The sequence below is a fragment of the Vicia villosa genome, unplaced genomic scaffold, assembly GCF_029867415.1.
Source record: "Vicia villosa cultivar HV-30 ecotype Madison, WI unplaced genomic scaffold, Vvil1.0 ctg.000004F_1_1_1, whole genome shotgun sequence".
Lineage (NCBI taxonomy): Eukaryota > Viridiplantae > Streptophyta > Magnoliopsida > Fabales > Fabaceae > Vicia > Vicia villosa.
Genome location: NW_026704934.1, coordinates 2,318,256 through 2,333,996, shown reverse-complemented (window position 1 = coordinate 2,333,996; position 15,741 = coordinate 2,318,256). Strand labels below are relative to the sequence as shown.

The 15,741-nt window shown below is 33.8% G+C and overlaps 1 long non-coding RNA gene across 1 annotated transcript; it reads left to right on the top strand.

Moving 5' to 3' along the window:
- The first annotated feature begins 9,667 nt into the window (after nt 1-9,667).
- On the top strand, nt 9,668-11,248 carry LOC131621358 (uncharacterized). Its single transcript, XR_009289558.1, has 3 exons — nt 9,668-9,853; nt 9,926-10,003; nt 10,478-11,248. It is a non-coding gene; the product is annotated as an uncharacterized LOC131621358 (long non-coding RNA).
- Nucleotides 11,249-15,741: the final 4,493 nt, after the last annotated feature.

Genomic DNA, 15,741 nt, shown 5'->3' with positions numbered 1-15,741 from the left:
GGTGTGCTGTTAAAAGCCGAATTTGACGTAGTGATGATTATTTACGTAAATTTGACCGAAAAATGATTATTTGTGTATTTTTTTTCAATACCTGATTATCTAATTTTTTTTTCCAATTACGTCTCACAAATATAAATGTTTGTAAAAAATAGTTTATAAATAATATAAAATAGTAACATAATAATAAAAAATAATTTAACATATTTATTATTGATTTTTTATATGTCGACAACATATAATTTGTTTTGTTATATAACTAGAATTAATTGGTGGATAGAAGATGGAGGTTGTTGCAGTAATTTAAGATTCTAATGGGGTGGAGAGAGACTAGCCTGTAAGACTAACATTCTAAGGCCTAAGTCTATATAAGAGTGAAGGTAATGTAAAAATGAAAATAAATTTGAATACTTGTGAAATGATGAACTTATTTCTTTATATAATAAGGACAGTTGTAATTGCTTGCATGTGATTATGTGGTGAACTGTCTAATTAATATGGACGGTGCATGTGATTATCTAGGGGCCAATATTTTTTAGAGAACGGGGGTTCCCAGTCTCTTGTGAGTTCTCATGTGTTGTTCGCTTCTAGGCTTTTCTTGTTGGGCCTTACAGACGCCCAAAACATAACTTAAAATTTATATATTGCCCTCATATCTTAATTTATTTTTGGCTCCATCGCTTATTAAAAATATTTTAAAATGGCATAAATTCGTATAAAAAACTCTAATGGTTTAATATCTTGGCATCAACATCAATTTCATTAGTTGTTGGTTGTTACGAAAGTAAATTAAGAGAATTTCTTTTTCCACCTTTTAGGGGTGAAAAACACATCTGAAAATTTCAAAATGTCCTTTGATACATCTTCGATTGCACCACAAAAGAGATATTTTCGGCGATACATCTCCGAATGCACCTCAAAAGAGATATTTTCGGCGATACATCTCCGAAAGCACTCCTTATGCGTTTTAAAGGTGTTTCGGAGATTCATCTCTGAAATAACCCCTAACACTGATTTTTTTTAAAGAAATTCATCAAAGTTTTAATACGAAATTAGATTAAAACGTTCATAAAAACGTGAACGAAATAAAAATGTTAAACGATAATAAGCAATATCAAACGATAATAAGCGATAAGCATAAATTGTAAAATATTAAAATATTATACATAAATTTTTCTGGAATAAAAAAACATAGCCCACTACATATGCCTAATCCTCACCCTAACCCCTCTTTTGCCTCCTGTATCCCACCACAGTCGCTGCCTCGCTATCCACCCTCTCCATGATGGCCACCTTCTCAGGTCCGCCCCTTTCAATGATCCCTAACTCCAAAGCCTCATGTCCAATCGCCTGTATCCGCTGATAGATCAACAAGACATTAATGGCATGGTCATCCTCGGCCTGCTGGTTCTCTAAAATCTCCTCACGTCCAGGAGCATTCTTTGTCATGATAGGGTGTGACACTATGTAGAACCATGTCACATAGATTTATTGTCTCCTGTATCCCACAATAGTTGCTGCCTCGCTAACCACCCTTTGAGATGGAGATCTGAGTATGATCTGGACATAGCCAAACTTCCGCATGCATCACTCTGGAAGATACCTGACCATAGTGTCGGTCCCACATGCCAGCCACCTAATGTACAAAGAGATGGATTCAAATGGGATAATCTCTCTATGATCCTCGAACGACGTCCAAAGAATGTCGTCATGAACACTTCGATCAAGATACACCCGGAACGACAGCACATCTTGATTTCCTCCCGCATTCTCGAGCCTTCGCAACCTTCTCAGCTCTCTCGCGCTGAGCAAAACAGTTTGGGTTGGCCTTCTGAGTCTAACTCTATTAGGATTCTCAGCCATTTATCTTAGAAAAAGAATAATAACAATAAACAGGTTTGTCAAAAAACTACTCAGGCATAATTTTGGAGATGCATCTCTGAAACCCCACAGGTGTTTTCAGAGATTCACTTTTGAAAGTACCTGCGACCTCCATTTTTGCAGCTCGTGGTCCTCTTCTACTTGAAACATTTTAGCAACTTCTCTCATTTCTCTTTCCTTCCTACTATTTGAGTGCTCTCAAAATCATAATTGTTGACCCGACTTTTTGCATATATAATAGATCTTGTACTATAAGCAGAGATTCTCTCTAGTAACGGAGAATTAATCATTTTTAAAGGAGAATAAGTGGGATGTCGTGAGTTCAAATCTATACCCTTACATTCGATATCCTTACACAACTACCAACCGAGATGTCTTAATGGGAGTGTGCATTTAAATCTTTTAATTACACAAAAACTATTGTAATGGACACTTTCATTTCTTTAAGAAAATAGATAGGATCTTTACCTTTTACCCAGTAGGTGGGAGAGGATCTTACAAGGAGCTCAAAAGGCTACAACACCCTTCAAAATAATGGATTTAAAAAATAGCATTCTACAGGATTTGAACTTATGAATTCATATATATCAAAGTATATTTTTCGTTATGGAACCAAAAGTAGAGTTAAGATCTGAGATGATGGTGTATATGAGCTTTTGATACGGCGGAGAGGGAACTGACCTACAAGTAACGCTCCAATGCTCAAGTCAGTATGTTAGGGAAAAAACTGAATTTAAATTGAATTTGAAACTGATACCTGTATTTGTACGCTCTTTATATATAATACAGAGGAAATAACAACCTGCTATTTGTTTGGCATGAATTGCGGATCGCTGGATGTATCTGGAGATTGGGTCTTATTACCTATATAGCTTATTTAAAGTGATTGGTTAGGGATCAATATGATTGGCCCAAAATAGTTTTCCACCAAGCCCTTGTTTCTATTACCATTATTTGCCTAGAAGCTAATGTAATAGTTTGCGTTGTTAGAGATGGAGTGGAGGATAAATGTGTTGATTTTTCCCTAAGTACTAGAATGAGAGCCATTTTGTAATGGGAAATGGGTTGTATATCTACAAAGAGGAAGACATTTCTCAAAAAGAGTTGTATCCGAAGACGCGGTTGACGAGTTTTATCAAAGACCTGGATTATTTTGGGGGAAGTATTCCTCAGAATGATGTCGACTGAATACACTTAAAACACATCACCGATACTTGCTTTTGGTGGATGCTCGTACCAGGGAAGAAAGGAAGATTATTTTTGGTAAGTCTTGAAAGTCCTTAGCTTTTATGCATTCAACTTGCTTACTCGTGGCGTATTTTCTTTGGTGATGATTGCATTCATATTCAATGAAGGATGAAGTAGCGCTCTAACTTTTAAGATGGGGAATATGGCCGGGAGGAACTGTAGCAGGCCTTTCCACTACTTTGGAGCCTTCTAAAGGTGTTGCTGCTTCGAATGCCCTTATAAGGTTGTTGTGTGCTTCGAGTACTCTGACCCTTACGTTGTTGATGGGTCGGCCCCCTGCTCCTCTAGGGAACACCGATTTCTTCCTTTAGAGGAAGACTATTCATATTTAGCCAATATGTTCGAGCGTGCCTTGGAAGAAGAAGTGGCAGCTTTGACCCAATATACTCGACACGCTTCTACGACTAGGGATGACAATGGGGCGGGTCGGGGACGGTTACTACCTTCCCCAAACCCAAACCCGAGTCCCCAAACAATTCCCGTTCCCCGCCTCAAACCCAAACGGGAATGGAGAATTAAAATCCAAACCTGACCCAAACGGGTTCGGGTATCCCCGCCCCGCCACCATCCATTTAGTGAAATCAATTTTTTAATAAAAATACTTATTTTTTCCAAAATAAAACTACATTATAAATAATAAAATAAAATAATTTCATATATACATTTAAAATATTTTAAATAATAAATTCAAATCAAAATATCAAAATATTGGCCACTTATTTAATATTTTAAATCATCAAAAATAAATAATAATATACATCATGAAATAAACAGGGTAGGTACTAGTGTCCCCATTACCCGATCTGTCCCCATATTTTGTAATCGGTAAAAACCCAAATCTGAACCCAAACCCAATCAAAGCGGGTTTTTCCCGTCAACTTTGGGGTGGGTTCGGGTGGGTATCCGCGGGTACGGATTTTGTTGCCATGCCAATCTACTACTTTGGCCCTCGGTGGAACCAACCAGGGCCGGTCCTAGGGGTAGGCCACCAAGGCTACCGCCTAGGGCCTCATTTTTTATATTTATATGGCACTGTATTAGTTAATAGTATTTTCTTTTAAATACAAACTCTTTAAATTATTTTATATCAATTAAATAATAACACCTATTAAAAATTTATAACAATAACAATAATTTAGGATGTGTATTTTATAATTGATTAACTTAAAAATTAAAGTCGTTTTAAATTTTTCAAGACCCTGTGTAAATTTACGATGGTTTAATTACAAAAAATTAATAAGTCATATTTTGTTATTATTTAACTATAATCAATATTTTTTAGGCCTTTTGTAATCAACAACTTAACCTTAAAATTTTTTAAACCCTTTAATTATAGCCCGTCTTACACTTCTAAGTTCTCTAACAAAAAAAATACTTGAAATTTAAGTTTTTTTTTAAAGAACTTTGCTAATATTTTTTCAATTATAATTTTTTAAAAATGAGAAGAAGTGTGCTTAGATGGGTTGGTTGTATTATCAATTAAAAAGAAAATATATAATTTAATGATTTTACATTCAAAAAAATCTAAAATTAAAATATATTAATCTAAATAAAATTATTTTTATTATATTAAAAAATTAATTTTAAATTTTGCCTCAGGTCTCAAGATATGTTGGGCCGGCCCGGGAACCAACCGCTAGGACGCTATTTGGTCTGACCAAGAACATGAGGAGAAGCATCGGTAGGAAGAAAGTGTTTGTAGCCTAACGCTCCAACGAGATACGTACCAGTAAGAAATATAGGAAAATTTCACTTCTCTCACTAGAGTAGGTGGTGTTTTACGCCCCCTTGTGAAAAAGATGATCTTCATCTATCTTAGCTTAGTTTTGATGAATACAAAAATTTATGAAAGAAGAAAGATCAAAGAAGAAAAAGATTAAAATCAATTAGGATTGGATTAGTTTTAGAAATCAGAGAATTGAATCATGAAAATTAAGGTACCATTGACAATTCATTTGTGTATGTTAGGTGCTCTCAAACTTTCATCTAAACCCTTCTAAGATTGTCATAGCATTCATACATCTTATTAGCCATTAACTGTTACATAAACTTTATTCAATCCGACCATAGACCAAGTAATTTGCTCTACACCCACGTCTGAATCCAACCCCAACGCATTCTCCATACAGCTATGGATCCATCAACAACATTGTTACGCATGGTGCCATTGAGATTAGAGTATATGGAGTGTTTATAGTTTTGGGTGTTTGCAATGTTATTTTGGCATAGGGCAATTGCACATCCTTTATAGAGATCAGAACCTTCCTTCTTTCCATAAAATATAAGTAAGAAGAATGTATTGCTATGTCGTGGAGTTCATTTAAGAAGAATGTATTGCTATGTCGTGGAGTTCATTGGCATAGGGCAATTGCACATCCTTTATAGTGTTAACAAATTTTGCAAAATTTTTTTTTACAAAGAAACTTTTTATAAAAGCTTCAAATGAAAAATCTGTTTGAATAGTTATTCTTAAAACGTAATTTTAGGTATTTCATCTATTTATGGGGAAAAAATTTGGATATCAAAATTTCAAAAAATCACTTAATTTTGAAGCTATTTCAAATAGATTTTCGTAAAAATCATTTTTGAAATACAACTTTTTGAAAAAATTATGATTTTGACTAAGTTTTGGTCTTCAATTATGTATGTTTATGTTATAGGGTGTCAAATTAAGTGTTTCATTTTAGAAAAAACGAATATAAAAAAATTGTAATATTTTGAAAAACGGTTTTAGAAAATCTATTTTTAAAAATACAAAGAAAAAATCCATTTTTTTAAAGCTGAAACAAACTGGCCCTAAAATACCTGTAAAGGGTGCCCTTTCTATGATTTAGCTTACTTTAAACTTGTTTGACTTTTTTTAAAACGGAAGAAATTTATTTGCTAAAAAAAAAGTAAAAGATAGTGCATAGATGGTGTAAATTTTTTTTACACTGTTCATTCAATAGAAATATTTTATTCTACCATATTATATCAGTAATTTAAAATTTACAGTATGATTTGCGCTTAACAATGTAGTGATTGATTGATTGACAGTGTAAAACTTTTTTACACAATCAGTGTATCACCTATTTTCTCTTAAAAAATTGGTTAAAAATATTTCATCTATCAAGTCATTTTATTTAAATAATGTAAATTATATTTTTATAGTTTATAATTTTATTATATTATATTTTTAATTTTACTTTATTTATAAATTTGTTAATATTTTTTAAAAATTTATGTCTATTAACCTATGTTAATTTTGGACATGTATACATTTATTATTATATATTCGAATTGAAATATCATATTGAATATAATAGAATTTTGTTATATTAAATATTCAAGTAAAACTTAATCTCGTGATTTATTAGTTTATTTAATCATAAATTAGACTATTATAAATGTTATTTTTCATAATATAAAAAGAGTTAAAAGATAGTGCACAGTAAAATAGTTTTACACTGTCATCTATTAGAAAATCATAAATGTTCCATGTCATTAATACATGGTGGTGATTGGTTATTTTACACTGTCAGTGTATCACCCCTTTTCTATTGAATGATAGTGTAAAACTATTTTAAACTGTCAGTGCATATCTATTAAACTCTATAAAAAATGTTTTGAAATAATATTAGATTCTTCAATGGTCTTTAAATGAAAAGTTAAATGGTCTCTCATGTTTAATGGTAGGGATTTTTTTCTCGTATTTTTTATTTTTCATCTATTAGAGAGTTTGAGGATTTTGACAGTAGGATCATGAACTCTGTCTCATGTTATCTTTTGCGTGTTAACATGGATATCGTTAAAAAATACTATTGTACAATAATGGATTATAATACATGATCTTTCTCTGGATATCAAAGACTATGATTCTATTTTCAATGGCAAGAGGTATTAATGTCCCTTTAGTCAGGAAACAACTTGTAGTAAATAAAATAAATATTATGTTAGAATTTTGTTAGATTTTTTTCCAATTTCATTTTTGTTGAAAGGAAGGGTTATGCTTTAAATGTTCACGTTGAGCACAAAAAGAATCCCTTCATTATGTTATTTTTATCATATTGTTAGTCACTCATTAGTATATTATTTTTCACAAATGTTATTAAGTTGAGGAAGAAAAAGATAACAACGAGGATTGATGTTCTAAAATTTTTAATCAGCATGTAGAAAAAGTTACTACAATAGTAAACGAGCTACAAAGAAATAGTACAATCAATATGGAGAAAGAAACAGAGATAATGCGAGGAGAGTTTAAGTTGAGGTTAATAGGGGAGTTAAATTATTTTCTCAAACTTCAATACAAACAACTCAAAGAAGGGACATTTGTGTGTCAAACAAAGTATTGTCAATAGTTGCTTAAACGTTTCAAAATGGTAGAAGCAAAGTCAATCGACACTATAATGCCCACAAATGGAAACTCGAACAAAGATGAAAATGGTAAGGATGTTGACTTCAAAAGGTATAGAGTTCATGTGAGTGCATTCTTCGTTGGTCAAGCTATGAGGTAATATTGTTTCATGTATCAGTATCTCTTTGTTCGTAAGTCCTTATATCTTATGTTGCTTATGTATATCTCTTGAAATTTGATTGTATGTTCATGTGATAAAAAATGATGTATGATGCAATCCCATGAATGTTCACTTCTAAAAATTTTGTTGATTAACCTATGAGTGTTTTTCAATCCATATGATTCTCAGATCGACACATGTGCTCAATTTTAAAACTTGTAGGTCTATGTGTCGACACATACGATTTTCAGGTCGATACATTTGCTGCACTTTTAAAGTTTGTAGCTTCTGTTACTTATAGGTCGACACATGTGCTACATTTTTAAAGTCTGTAGCTTCTATTACTCATAGGTCGACACATGACCTGATATGTGTCGACACATGCATTTACATAGGTTAACACATGCTGCTATTTTTTTTGAAAACTTGCATTCTTTTTCAAATTTATAGGTTTCCTTTATGCCTCTAACTTGTACATCTATAAATACCTCATACATGCATCATTTTCAAGTTGATGAAACTATAAACACATACTAATATTGCTAATCATCTTCAACCTTACACCTATGCAGACACATAAACAACATACACATAATTATTCATGGTTTGGGTGCCATCTAGACCTGATTGATAACATTCAATTTAGGTTGGTTGTAATCTAAGGTTGGATTGAGAATCATAGGGGGTTTCTAAAAATTGATGTATGATGCAATCCCATGAATGTTCACTTCTAAAATTTTTATTGATTAACTTAAGGTTGGATTGAGAATCATAGGGGGTTTCATCGAAAAAAACTCTGAGGGTTTTTAATCCAAGATCAAGGTGTTGATTTGGAGGGTTTCGACAAGAGTTACACAATTGGATTTGATCGAGTGAAAGGGTTTGAAGAACAAGAGGTTCTTGCAAAGGAGTAACGTGAGACGGTGAATGAATTAGTAATCTTGGGTGACACATGCTGCTATTTTTTTGAAAACTTACATACGGCGTTTATGAAAAAGAATATCACATTCAACTTGCTGATTCCACAATAAAAATTTATTTTCTTGAAGTTTGATTAATGATTTTGGTGCAAACGTGTTTGCTGAGCTGCCATGTGCAAGATGCCCGGAGGTTTCTTTAGAAGAATGAGCCACTTGTTGTTAATCTTGAGGAAAATTTTTCATATCTATCATTGAAGCTCCTATAAGGCTTGCTGCAAAGCTTGATTAGTAAAGAAGTTAAACAGGGAAATGAAACTTCTATGAAACTTTAATCTTCAACCAAAAAATCGAAGAGGATGAAGCAGAAAAAGTCTCATTTATCGAATGAACTAAAATGCATGAGAGTTTTATCAACAAAAAAAAATGCATGAGAAAGAGAGAGAGAGAGAGAATTTCTTGCATTAATTGATTGAGACAAATTGATTTCTAAGTAAGCCATATATATAGCTACACTAACTAATTTTTCAACCACGTAGCTAACATTTAAAAAGGAGTCTCTAATACAGTATACTTTAATATTATATTTTAATAATAATAATAATAATAATAATAATAATAATAATAATAATAATAATAATAATAATAATAATAATAATAATAATAATAATAATAATAATATCTTAATACGATTTAAAAGGTTCAAAAGAACTTGTATCCGGATCCCCCCAATGTATTTTTATAAAATTAATTAATCTTAACATACATCAATGAAATGATCAATACTAAAAGATGAGTTCAAATGTATGTGTATGGATTTGTCTATTCTCAACAGTGCTTCTTAAATTTGTATCACTACAACATTTTTATCCTATAGCAACGCCTAATTTTTGAGAGGTAAAAATACTGTTCCCATAGAGAATAATAGGCAACAACCTTTATATTTTGTTGCGGTAGCTTATATAACATGTTAGAACAGTTCTAATATAAGTTTTAATTATTTTAATTAAATATCAATTATTTACCACCGTTCTCATAAGTATCACTAAAACAAATTTTTTATTAAAAATGTCTTCAGTGGGAATCGAATTGAGATCACCAATAATTATTCGCTCCCTCCCTGAAAAATGTCTTGAGCGGGAGTATTTTTTTACAGAGGTTTCACTACCGAACCGAACCCATATATTATTCGTAGGAGGTTCTCACAAACCGAACCCCAACCATTTCTTCAGCACACAAGCTTCTCTTTCTTCTCCTTTGTAGGATTGGTCGCCCCATCTAAAGCTCCCTTCGATTACAAGCTCTCATTCAACTTGTGTATGTGTGTAAATGCTCTCCTTCAATTTTCTCTTTTCTCTGCATACAAATCTAACTGTTTCTTTTTGCTAGGTATCAATTTGCGTATGTGATACTAACAGTGTGCGGGTTTTCAACAGTGTGGAGTTTTTGATTCATCCTGGTAAAAAGGTGATACTATATTCTGAACAGAACTCAAAATTGTTTGTATTAGTTGTTACATGTATTTTATTTTAAGATCTGTGATATGAACTTACTTGATAAATGTGTTATTTGTGTTCTTTGTGTAACATCTTTTGATTCTCTCTTTGTCCTTGATCTATCTACTTTCTGTCAGATGATGACATGTGCAGGTGTGTTTGTAATTCTGCATATTATATATAAGAGGTGGTTCCAAATAATTGTGTAATTTTGGTGTTTCTTTTCAAGGATTTCAAATTATGTATTATTTATATAAAACACTATCAACTTAATATGAATTTAAAAATCAAGTGTGAATGAATGAGACTTACTAGTTCTAATGAATGAAACTAGCATTTGATGTTATGAGTTTCATACTCTCTACTACATAGTCTAGATGTTTTGTTTAGAAGGTCTAGTGAATTTATCAATGAAATTGTATGCATCTTTATATCAAAAATGTAGGTAGGTTTGAGGGAGATAGGCAATGGGAGAAATAATTAGTATATTTATTTCAATGAGTCATCAAGCAGCCAATGAAGTTTTTGGTTTGCAGCAGCCAGTGGAGTTTGCTGTTTCTGTTTGTTTTAGTGCAGTGAGATTTTCGGTCAGGTGGGCCTATCCACGATGTAGTTTTGTTCTGCTTCAAGCTATTCACACTACCATTTTGGTTTGCTATGGCCTATCCTCAGAGTTGTTACGTTCTTTAGCGGGCATCAACAACGCTCCGATCTTGTGCGAATTAGTTGTCTCTTAAAAATCGTGTACTAAATGGTGGCATTAGTCTGTACTATAAGTATATTAATAAAATTGAATAGGAATGATGTTGAGAGAACTATTAATAAAATTGAATAGGAATGATGTTGAGAGAACTAATGGAATTAGGATTCAAAATACATGCATGTATGGAACTTGTATTGAGTTTAGAGTGGGGTGTTGAAGTTATTAGATGAGGGGGCTTATGCATCTCCATTTACTCCAAGTTGGAGTTCTCTGTATCATTGGACATTTATTGTAATGTAATTTGAAATAGCTAATTTTATAAATTTATAAATTTATCTTATTTATTGCGTATTCAACTAATTTCTTATTGCATATTCAACTAATTTCGAAAAAAAAATCCAAATAACCATGTTTAATAATTTATTTACACCAAAAACCATGTTTTCGGCAAAATTACGCATATGACCAGGTTTCAGAGGTGGTCTCCACATAGGAGCCACCTCAGGTGGCGCCAAAGACCAAAACCTCTTAACCTATGCGCCACCCAGGGTGGCATCAATGCATATTTTTCCCTTTTTAGCCACCTAGGGTGGCGCCTATGTATATATATATATATATATATATATATATATATTTTTTTTTTTTGTTTTTTTTTAATTGTTTATATACTATTTTTTTTTAAATTTTTTTTATTTATTAACAAAATTGTTTTAACAATTAAATAAATAATGAAACACCACATGTCATTCATTCCAAACATTACAAATACAAGAAATGCAGAAACAACATTAGAAATACGGTCATACAGTTCAAACATTACAAATACGGTACAAAAAAGATAAATAATAAAACATGGATATTATGCTATTCACGACCCCTCCGACCATGACCCCTCCGACCCGGCGCCGGACCATGACCCCTCTCACCGCCAGTTCCGCAATCTGGAACTACTCGAATCCGGTTGGAAGGATCTCGACGACCGACTTCTCCACGACCCCCCTATTCCTTGGTTGTTCTTGTTGTGTCTGGGTAGGCGGTCCTCGGATTAGCCCCTCCATGCGCTCATTGGACATGTATTCTTGTATGTTGCTGTCAAATAGTCGGGTCCCCATGCCCTCAAAGATTTGTCTTGGCGGTGGAGTTGCGTCACATGGTCGGTAAAATCCAGCGCTTGATTGACCTTGAAAAAATGGCATTGTTTGCTGGGGTGTGGTGTACCCATATTGTTGGTGTTGTGGAAATTCGTACTGTGACGATTGAGTGGTCATTTGCTCGTTTGGGTCGTAATTGTCATCTAGACCCATGTCGGGGCTGGGTTGCCTATTGTAGCTGGAGGGGCCGGCGTCGCCGTGTTGTTGGGTGAAGGCCCATGATTGTTGCTGGATGGGTTGCCTAGTGGAGGAGGAGGGGCCGGCGTCGTAGTGTTGTTGGGTGAAGCCCCACGATTGTTGCATACGACAATGGGTTGACAGTCTTGCTAGAGAGAAATGGACCAGATCATACGACAACGGGAAGCGATGGGGGCACATGACTACGAATCTTGTGGAGTCTATGAACGGGGTGTTTAAGGGCATCAGACACCTTCCGATTACTGCCTTGGTGGAAGCAACATACTATAGGATGGCTTCTCTTTTCGCAAGAAGAGGTGAGCGTTGGAATGCAGTTATAGAATCCGGACAATTATGGAGCGAAACATGCGTCAAATTCATGAAAGAGCAATCTGCCAAAGCCAACAGCCACATTGTGACATCTTTCGATCGATTCAACCGGACCTTCAGTGTTAAGGAAACGATTGACCATAACGAGGGCCTTCCGAGACAACAATACAGGGTTCTTATAGATGAAGGGTGGTGCGATTGTGGAAAGTTTCAAGCCTTTCGGATGCCATGCTCTCATGTAATTGCAGCATGTTCATATGCGCATCAAGATCCGTTAGCACTTTTATCTCCCATTTACAAGGCAAATACCTTGCTCGGGGTGTACAACAACTCATTTCAAGTGATGGCAAAGGAGGATTATTGGCCTACGTATGAAGGGGACGTGGTTTGGCATAATGATAACATGCGGAGAAAGAAAAGAGGTCGCCCGAACAGCACCCGGATCACAACCGAGATGGATCATGAGAAAATGGTACGAAAGTGTAGCATATGTCGTGAAGTCGGGCACAATAAAAATACCTGTCCTAACCGTGGATCAAATTCCACCAACAATTAGTTGTATGTCATCTGTATTTTTATTGACAATGTTTTTGTATTTGTATTATTATTCGTATTTGTATTTGTATTTGTATTTGTATTGGTATTCGTATTTGTATTTGTTATGTATTTGTATTATCCTTTATTAAATCAACTAGTTATGTCTTTGTCTCGTAGTGAAATTGTCTTCATGGCCCATACTGCCACTCTTTATTTTGGACAGTCAGTCAAATACGCATGCTTTCGTCTAGTCCCATCAAGTCAGTCATTGATCAGTGTGTCTGCATTTATCATACATGTTAGGCGTGCTTGTAAACAGTACGCAACATCATTACTTTTTTCTACCCACTACTATTATAAATTAGTGGCTCCTATGGTTGAGTTTACACACACATACACAAACTACAAATACCAAACAATCACACAAACACAACCATGCCTCGCCGGACAACCATTAGGCCAGATGGATGTCACCGGACAACAGAGTTGCCGCCCCGGAGATCAACATGGCGTGTCGAACCTGAGCCGGAGTATCGCAGAAGGAACGGACATGTCATATTCTCCGCCGTCAAACCTCCCATGCCGGTAATGTTTTGGAATACCTCTTCCGTCGAGCAACTCAAGAGGGCTCTCCTGAGATTTTTAGAGGGGGAGTACGAGGCCGGTGAACAGATAAGAAGCATCAAGAGGCTTAAAACAAGGGCCGATCCTGTGACTGGAGCAACGATAAGTTTCTGGCATAAGGTGGAATACGACATTGATGCCATTCAAATGATGCATGGACCTAATGACATTGTTTTAACCGTGGTGATTTCTTAGATGTTTTACTTTATCTTTTCTGTTGGTTATTTTCTATGTACCTTTTAATTAATCATTGAACTACTCTTTTCCGTGGACACTCGACTTAGCTGATTCACTGAACTTATATATTTATGTTAAAAACCATTTTATTAATAAATAAAAAAAATAAAAAAAAAATAGTATATAAACAACAAAAAAAAAAAAAAAAAAGCAAATGAGAGTAGGCGCCACCCTAGGTGGCTAAAAAGGCCAAAATACTCATTGAAGCCACCCTGGGTGGCGCATGAGTTAAGGGAATTTGGCCTATGGCGCCACATGAGGTGGCTCCTATGTGGAGGCCACCTCTGAAACCTGGTCATATGCGTAATTTTGCCGAAAACATGGTTTTTGGTGTAAATTATTTATTAAACTTGGTTATTTGGATTTTTTTTTCACTAATTTCGAATGAGCTGGCTTGACCTAGCTCAGTTAATCTATTGATGAAATAAGTGAAACACTTGTCTAAGTTTAAGACAAAACTTAACATCTATGTTTCTAACAATCTTAGTTCATTTATTAATTAACTAAGTTGATTTTGTACAAATACAAGCATACCTTTTATTTGTTCATAGCATTTCTATTTTTCCTTTCAAAATTACTCATTTCTTGCTTTTTGATTCTGTTGCTATAAATAGAATACTTTGTGAATCTACATCTGCTGCTCGATCAAAAGAAATGCTTGTTATATACATGATCTAGATCTTAAAGTTTAGACCCTACAAATTGAAGCTACACCTCTTTCTGCCCAACTAACATTATACCAGGTTTGTAAAGTTTAACTCTTTCTGCTACAACTCTTAGTGTATCCCATACCAAGTATTGAAAAGAGATCCATTTTACATAATAATTATGTTTTTTCTCTGTTAGTGGGTGATAAAGTTCACATGCTTCTTGTATGAATATATTTTCATGTGCCGAGTTTGAGAATAATAATTTCTTACATCTTTTTCTTGTTTAGTCTTTTGACTTAAGTCTGCCATGTGAGTTTGGATTGTATCTATAAACTAATGTGCTTGAATTTACTAGATAATTTCTTACATATTTCTTTTTCACAAAGTATGGTCCATTGACCCCATTAGTTTTGGACCACATTGCTTTTTATAGAGAGAGAACAAAACTTGCATTTTAGGATCTGATATTTTTTAAGTAGCAACTCTTAGGATTGTAGGAGGACATAGTACTTACCACCTCCACCAATAATTTAAATAAAAGAGAGAATAAGGACTTTAGTGTGATTTGTAAGAGAAATTAATAAAAAATAAATAAAAGATAAGATGATATGATATGAGAGAGATGATAATATGAAATAATATTATTTTCAATTAAATATTAGAGTTGTGTGAGTGTGACATACCAATTGAATTATTTTTTATTAGAAGTAGGGCCAAAACATAAGACATATTTCCCTACATGAATTCTAAGATATATTAGATATTTTGACATACTCTTGAAAAATAACCCTAGTTCATTCTCTCATAAGTCAATTCTAATATTTATGAAAATTGTTTTAGATATCCAGTATACTCACTACTGCAATTTTAAACTATAATATATAACACTTATTTAATTGTAATTTTTTGAGAATAAGTTTTTGCACCTTTGTGTTTTTGTTTAATTAGTCTTGTGCTTATACTTTTTATTGACATATATGGTAGTCTCTTCGTAAACTTGATGGACAAGGAATGGACAAAGTTAAATCCCGCAAGTATAGAGTACCAAAATGGTCTTGATTTTTTTTTTAGATTATGCATACACCAAAGGAAAACCCCGCGGGAAAGAGATTTCGTGTCCTTGTTCAAAATGTTATAATAGCAACTGGTTTACAAGGAATGAAGTACGAAATCATTTAATCGCATTTGGATTTCAAAAAGGATATGATGTTTGGGTTCGACATGGTGAGAAGAAACCAAAACCTGGTGATCTTAATGATAATAATATGAATCATGAAGAGGATCAAATTGACGATATCGG